Source organism: Pongo abelii, chromosome 2 (assembly GCF_028885655.2).
Source record: "Pongo abelii isolate AG06213 chromosome 2, NHGRI_mPonAbe1-v2.0_pri, whole genome shotgun sequence".
NCBI classification, from domain to species: Eukaryota; Metazoa; Chordata; class Mammalia; order Primates; family Hominidae; genus Pongo; species Pongo abelii.
The window spans coordinates 127,751,301-127,761,206 of NC_085928.1; the positions used below are offsets into that span (position 1 = coordinate 127,751,301).

Consider the following 9,906-nt stretch of genomic DNA (forward strand, 5'->3'; position numbering starts at 1 on the left):
CAAGAAAATAGGTGCATAAAATAAATAGAAAGTCTTACTGTTCTCCCTACTGTCACTCTCCAGGAAGATGGATGACAGTGGTTGAATTTGTTTCTGTTTTGCTAGTAGACTATAGCTAACTGTCAAGAACAGTACCCTCAGGGCAAATATGAATGATCAAACTGTTTAGCTTTTAGTAATGTTATGATTGGGCATATTCTGTCAATTTTAAAACTTGAAATAAACAAATTTAATGAACTGATTGAATTTGGTGTTGTTTGGGACTAATTAGATCCAATGAATACCAACGGGCATTTTTAAACTCTTAAATTAGTGCCTACTTGATCATTAATAAGAAGCATGAGTTTGGGGTTACAAAGGTTGGGATTTAAATTCTAGCTCCAACATTTACTACCTGTTTTACTTTAGGCATGCTATTTAATCTTTCAGAATTTGAAATTTTGTAACAAAAATGAGTAATTCACAAGGTTGTTTAGGGAATTAAATGAAAGACTCTATGTAAATGCATAGCGTGTGATCTGGGATGAAGATTCTATGGTTTCTTTTTAAAATAAGAGGGAATCATGGAGATGTACAATTCTTTGGTGAGAGAGACAGCATCTCCTCTATCAGAATTTCAGCATACACAACTAAATCAAGGTGCAGTTGCCCATTTCTACTTGCTACTAAATCAAGGTACAGTTGCCCATTTCAGAGAGACTGATGGTATGGTAGCAATTAGGTTAAAGAATAAAGAGTTAGGCCCCAGTTTAATTCTACTATGCACTACAAAATCTTGAGTAAGACACTATTATACAGTCTCAGTTTGTTCATTGGTTAAGAATAAAGATAGTAGTGTGGGATTAAATGGCACCACATAATGGAAAAGGACAAACACTGCAGTAAGTAGGCAGCATATGTATGTTGATTCTTCACTGGCATCACTTTCTTTCCTAGAAGAACTAGAATATTCTGAAATTTACATCTGTTTCTCTGAATAACAGTTTTCTGTATACTATTTATTCAAGCACTTTTCTTTCTTAGCAGAAAGAACAAAGCTTTCCAAAATGATACCAAGGGATTATTGGCTTAAGATGGCACTCTGAACACATATATCTATCCTTGCTTCTTCAAATGCATTAAAATAACAGAAAAGTACTTAAAAAAATAATTTCATGCAGTAGAAGCTGTTGGTGACCTTTCCAGATCAATTTAACCAAAGCTATGTCTTTCCTCCAGCTGCTGTGAATGTGTTAAAGTCGCACAACTTCCCCAGGCCATTCCTGCTCCTCTGCTCCCCAGGGTGTGAGGTTTGAAGCCAGGCTCCAGCTGAGACCACAACCTATTTAGCTCCTTCTCCTGTCCTAATCCTGCCATGCTCACTTTCTCCAGAGACCACTTTCCTAATAAGTCACTTGCATTAAAATCTCCATCTCAGGCTTTTCTAGAAAGCATATTGATAAATAGAGCCAAAGCTATTCATGTGGACAAAGATTCTGGGGCTCAAAATGGGCAGGAGCAGAGTGAGAAGTGGGGATAGAGTGGAGTTAATAGAAAATGCAAATTTGAAAATGCTGTGAGTTAGTGCCTCTCTCGACCTCAACACACATCCTCTATATGTAGCATACAGAGTTAGGTAGTCTACCATTTTGTGCCAGCCAAAAATCAAAGGACCCATTCCTGAACAAACCGAAATCCTTGTGGGGAAGATTGCCAATGGCCACGATTTCCCCCTTGTTACTTAGCCTAACAGCCAGCTCCCTGCCCATGTGTATGTGCCAAGTAGAAGAAACCCACATCTCCTGCCTGGACTAATCAACTGAGTCCCTTACTTTTGGGTATAAACATACAAAGATCAGTAGGCATATGAAGGCCAAAGTAAACAAATATAAAAACTGATGCCAGAAGAGAAATAACTGGAACAGAAGAAACCTAACGCAGAGCAAAACAATAAAATCAGCAATTAATGTGCACAGATGTGAGGAGATACTGAATTTATTAAACAAGAACTAAATGGCCTATTTTTTTCCAACTAAAAGTAATAAGAGAACAAAAAAGTTCAGAGAAATTTCAAGTGATTACAGAAATAAAACATTTTGTATGAGAATTAAAGATAAACTTTGGGTACTGTGCCATAATGTAGAGAAAAAAGGCAAAGAAATATGGAAGAAGACATACATGCTATAGATCTGCACTGTCAAATATGGGAGCCATTAGCCACATATGGCCATTGAACAACTGAAATGTTGTTAGTCTGCAGTAAAATGTGCTGTAATTATTAAATATATCTCAGATTTTGAAGGCAATACAAATTAAGAATGTAAAATATCTCAATATTTTTATTGATTAAATATGGAAATAATATTTTGAATATATTAATATATTTAAAAAGCTATATGAAATTGATTAAAATTATTCTTACCCCTTTCTTTTTATATTTTTTGATGTGGCCACAGGAAAATTTAGTTACATATGGAGCTTATATTATATTTCTATTGGACATGGCTGCTATGGAGTGTCAGTCTAAGAGGTTCAACTTTTGGTTAATAGAATTTCCTGAAAGGGGAATTGAAAAGGAGGGAATTATCCAAGCAATAATAGGTATAACATTCTTGGCGCTAAGGAAAATCATGACACTAAAATGAAAGCTCTCATTGAGACAGGGAGGTGATATGGTTTTTCTGCATCCCCACCTAAATCTCATCTTGAGTCCCACACTGTTGTGGGAGGGACCCAGTGGAAAGTAATTGAATCATGGGGCAAGCCTTTCCCATGTTCTCATGATAGGGAATAAGTCTCCTAAGATCTGATGGTTTTATACAGAGGAATTCTCCTGCACAAGCTCTCTCTTTGCCTGCTGCAATCCATGTAAGATGTGACTTGCTCCTCCTTGCCTTCCGCCATGATTGTGAGGCTTCTCCAGCCATGTGGAACTGTAAGTCCAATTAAACCTCTTTCTTTTGTAAATTGCCCAGTCTTGGGTATGTCTTTATCAGCAGCATGAAAATGGACTAATACATGAGGTTACTAAAATTGTGTAGATCTTAAAAATAAAACAAAAGGAAGCTGATACCTACAAAGCTATAGTCAGAAAAAAGATCATACAAGTTTTAGATTTTTTTCTTAGTAATTCCAGATGTCATAAGATAATGAAACTATGCATTAGAAGTTACAGGAAAAATAATTCTGCATCTCAAATTCCCTTTCCAGCTGTTCTGGCAATTAAGTATGAGACATTTTTAAATGCAGCAAAGTCTCAGAGAGTTTACATCCCAGAATCATTTTTAAGGAAGTTACATAAAGATGTACTTCAATAAACCTAGGGTGAAACACCCCAAACATAGAATGACATGGGAAGCAAGAAACTATGGAATTAAGCCAGAAATCCAATGAACAAAAATCCCAAGATACAGCTATCCAACACTCCTCTAAATTAGAATAGTAAACATTATTTAGGTGATGGCCACACTAAAAGCCTGGACTTTACCACTATGCAGCATATCCATGTAACAAAACTGCATTTGTACCCCTTACACTTATACAAATTTAAAAAAAGGAGGAAAAGAAAAAACACAAACTTGACTACCTTATCTTCAAAGATTGGAATGGATCCCAAATAAAAAATGCAATTGGCAAATATGAGGAAGGTGTTCCTGCTATTACATGAAAGATGTGTCTTTTTTTTTCCAAAGAATGAAATTCAAAGACAGAGGCCCCAGGAGCCACACAGAAAAGTAACAGAAGGTCACAGTCAGACTGTGTAGAAAATGAAGCTGTGGCATGGTTTTCTGTCTATTGATGGGTAGGAGAAAGAGGAATACATTAAACCTTCACACTAAGATTATTCACCCTCTGGTTGTATAAGGATTATTATAATATCAGAGTAAAGGAACAATAGCTTTAGCTTCTCAGCTCAACCGCGACATAGTAATGCAAACACTGTTTATTAGTTTTAATTCTAAGACTCAGCCTCTTGGCAGTGCTCAAAAGTCTTAATTATGGTTATAACACAGTTTGTTACCATATTTGACAATGTTAAAGCTGATATATAAGGCGATAGAAGTTGGAAGGTAAAAGTTGGGAAGTTTAAGGGAAGATGAGGTCACTGTCAAAAACAAAATCAGATCAAGTTGATAAATTGTAGAAGTTTATTATGCATACAAAACAATTCAAGAACTGGGAGGCCTCATACCAAGTGTAGAAAAAGCTTTGCTTACAGCAGTTACAGCACAGTTTATAAAGCATAAAGGATAAAGTATTTTAACCTTTTTCATGATTGTGTAACATTAACATTCTTTTTAGGGCAAGTAGAGCTGTTTAGGCTGATCTGTTCATAGCCGAATGGCTTAGCTTTCCTGAATCCTGCTGACAAGAACTTAAAGCTTACGTTTTGAGTTTCATTTATGATTAGAGCAAGCATTTTGGGGAAATCAGGATGACTTCAGTTTTTATTGCATGGTTATATGTTATATCTAAACTGTGGCCTCCATTTTATTTTACTTTAATAGTATAAATCACAACAGCTCACATAGAAGGGAATCAAGAAATAGTGTCTAGAGCAGTTGTAGTAGGGTATAGATTAAAATATTTTATTTAACATTAGGAAGAGAGACAAACAGATTTACAAAAATAAACCCATGGAGTAGTTATAATGAAACTATTAAAAATGGAAAGCAGTGAGTTGGAGAATAGTGTGAATACATCAAAACCCTATCTTTTTTTTTTTTTAGCAGAGAGTCAATAAGGTCTAAAGCTGATATATCAGGAATAAAAAGTAGAAAACGTATTCTTTAGCACCATGGTGGAAATTGCCCAAAAAACTAGGAAAGCAAAGAAAGGTCTGGGAATGAGATTGCTCCTTTTTATTCTAAGCCATTCTATTCAATTTCATTTTTAAATTATGTGCACTTATTGCACCATGTTTGCTTCTGAAATTCATTCTTATCAAGCTATTATGAGGGGTAAGGTCAGGGCTTTGACCAGGTTGCCTAGCACTAACGTTGGGTCCGGGGGGTGGGGTGATGGTGCTGCATAGGTGGAAAAGGGAGCTCTTCCGAGGGCCTCCACATCATTCATTTCCACAGCAGGAAAGCTAAGCTGCTCTCATGATTGCTTCCATCCTTTATCCCACAGTTCTCAGCCCAGAAATGAAAGACTTTGAGTTAATTGCATCAATCTGCACTTCTTGTTCATTGTTAAAAAAAAATTGGGAGCTAAAACGTCATAACCTCTAGATACTAGAAAGCGCAGAACTTCTGCTTAACCAGACACCTTGTGTGACCTCCAGGAGAGATGCCTCCAGCACACCTTTCGACTTCTCCGAGCTCTGTTTTACAATGAAAGAAACTGAGCCCCAAAGAACAGCAGTCACTTGGGTAATAATATGTAGGGCTTCATGAAAAATAAATAAATAAATAAATAATATAAAAAATATTGGGGATCTAGAACAAGGCCACCTGATTTCAGATGATTTATGTTCAGTTTGCATTTGATTCTAAATGCTTTTATGTTTCTTTTAGTGTTTTTAGAATAAAAAGCCTATTTTGAAGAAAATACTTTCTGGAAATCTATATGGGAAGCATGATATTGGGCTGTGGGATCCACAGTGCATCTGTTCTGGCTGCTTCTGGGCATCCTCACTGACTGGCTATCTTGAGAACCCAGCCTGAAGTCCATACGTTTGAATATAATTCAAAGCTTCTTTCTACTGCCATAAGACTGAGTTTCTATTTCTGATTTAAATTGCTCAGATGGGTCCCTGTTTCCTGTTCCTATGGCACAGATTTTAGATTCCCATTCGGTCTCACACCCTCTTCAGACAACAATGATTTACCGGCTGTGTCTACACCCTGCTGTTTTTCTTATCTGTTAACTGATTCTACCAAGTAGTCCAACCCTCGCTTACCAGAAATAATTCCTAGGCTCCCAGTTCATTTGTATGACTGTGGTTTATTGCTTTGCTTGTTAAATAGAAGACCGAGTTGGGTTTCCAAGTGTTGTTTTCTTCATTAGACATCGTTGGTAAATCTACTTTTTCACATTTGTTTGCTTCTTTATTCTTTTCTCCAACCGTCATACATTTTTCAGCGGCAGGACACCTAATGAGACAGAGTCAGAAGATGTGTCTAAGCAATCTGACTTCCCAGGCTGTGACAAGGCTGGCTTGGATTTTCAATTAATAAGAAAGTTGAGAGAGAAGAAGAAAGCAGGCAAGTAATTAAGCAGCAACAGGGTCTTGGCAGAAGTCGTTAAATGAATTGTTTAATGAAGCAGTTTGGTGCAAAGAGAACTGGCTCTCTCTCATTCTTGCTTCCTGTACAATCCCAGTGGCTGCTTCCTGCCCTCTTTGTCATGCTCTGACTAAAAGGGCCAGGTGGATCTATGAGACTTGGGGAAAATGGGGAATTGTAATAAATGTTTCGCAATGATTTGTCAGCCAGATGAAGGCTCTGCCAATAAAAGAGTTGCTAGAAAGGGGCTTTGTTTTTTTAGTCCCAGTGCTTCTAAAGAGGGTTCATAAGTAGGAACAGGTCTCTCCAAGACACAGACTAATATGGCACCAGGGTTTCAAGGTACCGTGCATCCTGGGGCTACGTAGGTTGTATGACTGAGAAGGGAATCTAGAATTTCAGATTTTCATGTTTAATCTCTTTCTAGTAACTAATCCAAAACACATTATTATACCCTTCTGGCCATCTGCTGGCTGGCGTTAGCATCTGAGCCACCAGTTTAATTTGCAATCTCTGGTTCAATCATGTAATTAGCAGGAGAAGAAAGAGAGAAAGGGATGGGAGTAAGATAAGGCACACATTGCTGAACCTGAGCTTCAACACCATAAGGCATCAATTATTTAGTGTCTCAACCTTCCCATCAGGAGCACCTTATGTATGGCTATTCTTGCTCTTGAGTCAAGTATTTATTTCACAGAAAAGGTTTCTTCTGTGCACATCTGGGCTTATTCATACTGATTAGAGGCCTCTGGGATGGAAGTAAGTGGAGTGCTGATGTGTGTCTCCATTGGCAGGACTTCTCACTGATTATCTTGATTTGTGAATATTGCTTTGTAGGATGCGCATGTATCAGTCTGTGTGCACATGTACCGCAAAATCTTTCAGAGGAAACAAAAGTGTGTTTAAATAATGCAGGAAATAATGGAAGGGACTAGAGGACAGTATGTGAGTGGCTAAGAGTGGCCTTAACTTTTCAAAAGGCAGCCTTGGTGTACTAATATGAAGGGATGTTCTGAGCACATAGTGGATCCCTGATAAATGTTTATTGTCCTTGAGGGGCTACTACTAAGGTCAGCACCAGCATTATGGTCAATGTTAAATATTTCCATATGGGACTGGAAGCAGGAGATCATATCTAGAAAAAGGGAAACACATTAAACAGAAAGTGTTTGAGGAAGAAGACCAGTGTCTGCATAGGAGGGGAATGAGGCAGCCATGTCCTCGGGAAAAGGAATGTCGAGAGACAGTAGAGGTGAACTCTTATGGACTGTTCACCTCCAGGTAGTAAGATATCATGAAGATAGTTGTCAATTCTTTCCAGTTTCCACCTGCTAGTAAAGAGAAGGCTACTGGTAGCCTTCCAGTCTTGTCTCTAGTTGATTTCAATGCTGGACAGACATATGCCTGTGTCCAGAGAACATTATAGCTATATATGGTAGGGCTGCAGCAGGCAGAGACTGACATGCATAAAATGAGCCATATGCCCACACTAATAATAGTAGATATCATTTCTCCAGTGTTCCCTACAATGTAACAAGGAATTTATTGGTATTATTTCACTTAATTTAATATTTGCAATATATTTAGGGAAGGTATTATTTTCCTCACTTTGAAGATGAAATCTTCCATCTGAGCTGAATCTCATAAAAACTAACTTACTAGTCCAAAGTCACACAACCTGTCAGTGGCAAAGCCAGGCTTTAAGCTCTATTTTATTTGGCAAAAGGCAATGGATAATGAAATTTTGTTGTTGTTGTTGTTATGCTATCCTCACTAAAGGGCTATAAGGGTGTAGCTAAGCTAGGCAAGACTAGGGATTTGTTATTGTTGTTGTTATTGAAAAGAGAGAGCAGAGAGAGAAAGAAAAAGATCGACTGGCCTTTGTAATTCCAGGAGAGCTCCTCCAAGGTGGTGCGCTGCCTGACCAGTAGAGACAAGTGACAGGTGAGAAGAGAGGTTATTCAAAGAAAGGTAGACTTGATCTTATTTACATTAATCAGTAAGGATGAAGTTGGTAACTGAGAGAACAAGAAAGAATTACAAGGAATAAAGATGTAAAAGGACTGAAACAAATGTGTCAGAGGGTCCGTCAGTTTTTCCTTTGGTTTTTAACCGTGGCCCCTTTATTTTTTTAAAAAAACATCTGGTTCTCCTGCTCCAGAAAATTGTCTAGCTTGTAAACCACAAGGCTTGCAAGAACAGTTTTGAAAAAACACTATTCTCGTGTTTTCTGGGAGCTTGGGCAAGCAGCACAAAAACAGGAAATAGCTCTCCTAAACTCAAGTAAGTTTTGGTCGAAGTGAAAAAACTGCTGCTTATGTTCATACTGCAAGGGACAGCTACTGAACTGTCCCCTCCCTATCTATAAAGCACTAACCCAATTCCAATCACGGTGTGTCTTGTTAGCAGATGCAGCAGGTGCAGCCTGATGGGTGTCAGCTGAATTGAGCCTTAACCTCTATAGTCTATTAAATAATTTTCTTTTAAAAAAATTGTCAATATTTCTGCTTTTCTCTGAATTTCCAAGTTATAGGTCACCTGTCTCATCTGACCTTTCTTGCTCAGAAGAGAGATTCCTAATCCTCACTTCCCAGGTTCTACTTGTCCCCTTGAGTCTTGGCCTTTTTGCTTCTTCCAAACACTGTTCCCTCAGTTACCTTCATTTTACTTGCTTCATCACTCCCACCCTACTCCCCAGCCTTCCATCAGTCCTGCCACCTTCTCCATCACATTTTCCATAACCTTTCAACAATATTGACCTCTAACCCCTGGGTATCATTTCTCACTGTTCAGTGTTATAAACTGCTCCAACTTAGTTTCAGCCCTTGCCACACTGAGAAAACAACTCCTTCAAAGCTTGCCAATGGCCTTCTAAGGTTCCTTGCCAGAGGCCTCATAATCCCCAGAAAGTGTGGCTGATGCTGGTTACTGATCTGGTTCCCTTCCCATTCTACCTTTCAGACTCCCTGTTGATGAGCCCTTGCCTTCTTGCCTCTCCAGCTGGCGTTCTGTCCTCAGCATTTTTCTTTCGCCTGTGGTCTTTCCCTTAGCCTGAACACTGAAACTTCCACGGTTGACCGGCGGTATTTCCATCCTGATCTCTTCTCTTAATGCCGTATTTCAAATCAGCGTGACTTTGTCTGACTGTGTCTAAAATGGAGCCTGACTTGTCTTCCTTTCAGATTAGTTTTTGAAACAATTTGATAGCCTTCCTGGTACACCACATAGGGACTTCAGGATCACTTTTACTCCTTGTTTTACTGAAGACCTGATCTTCATTAAAATTCTAACCTCTGTCTCTATCACAACTAAGCAACAGCAGTGGATGTTTTCTATGGCTCAATTTCTAAATAAAAATGGCAGTTTAGGTATTCCTGAAGCTTTGTATTTATTAACTGTTGCCATATTCTCTCTGCCAGCTGCCAAATGGAGCCGCTTTCAATTACTTCCATGCTGCTACAGTGGTTCTCTAACTGGGTTCTGGTTTCTAGGAGTAGCATTTCCAACAGATTTTGCACACCACTGAAAGATACACCTACATCATACTCTACTACCTAGATAACTCACTTGTTAAAAAGCTGAAGGGTAAGTTCAGATTCCTTCCTGAAATTCTGTTCATTCTAGCCTTAAACTCTTACCTACCTGCCCAGTTATCTTTGTGACTGTTACATTGCTTTCCAAACACACTTTAAGCGAT

General features: G+C 38.4%; 1 pseudogene; it reads right to left on the reverse strand.

The window, feature by feature from the left end:
* Window positions 1-9,302, reverse strand: part of LOC129058378 (uncharacterized) — an 83,809-nt pseudogene extending 74,507 nt beyond the window's left edge.
* Between the last annotated feature and the right edge of the window lie 604 nt (window positions 9,303-9,906).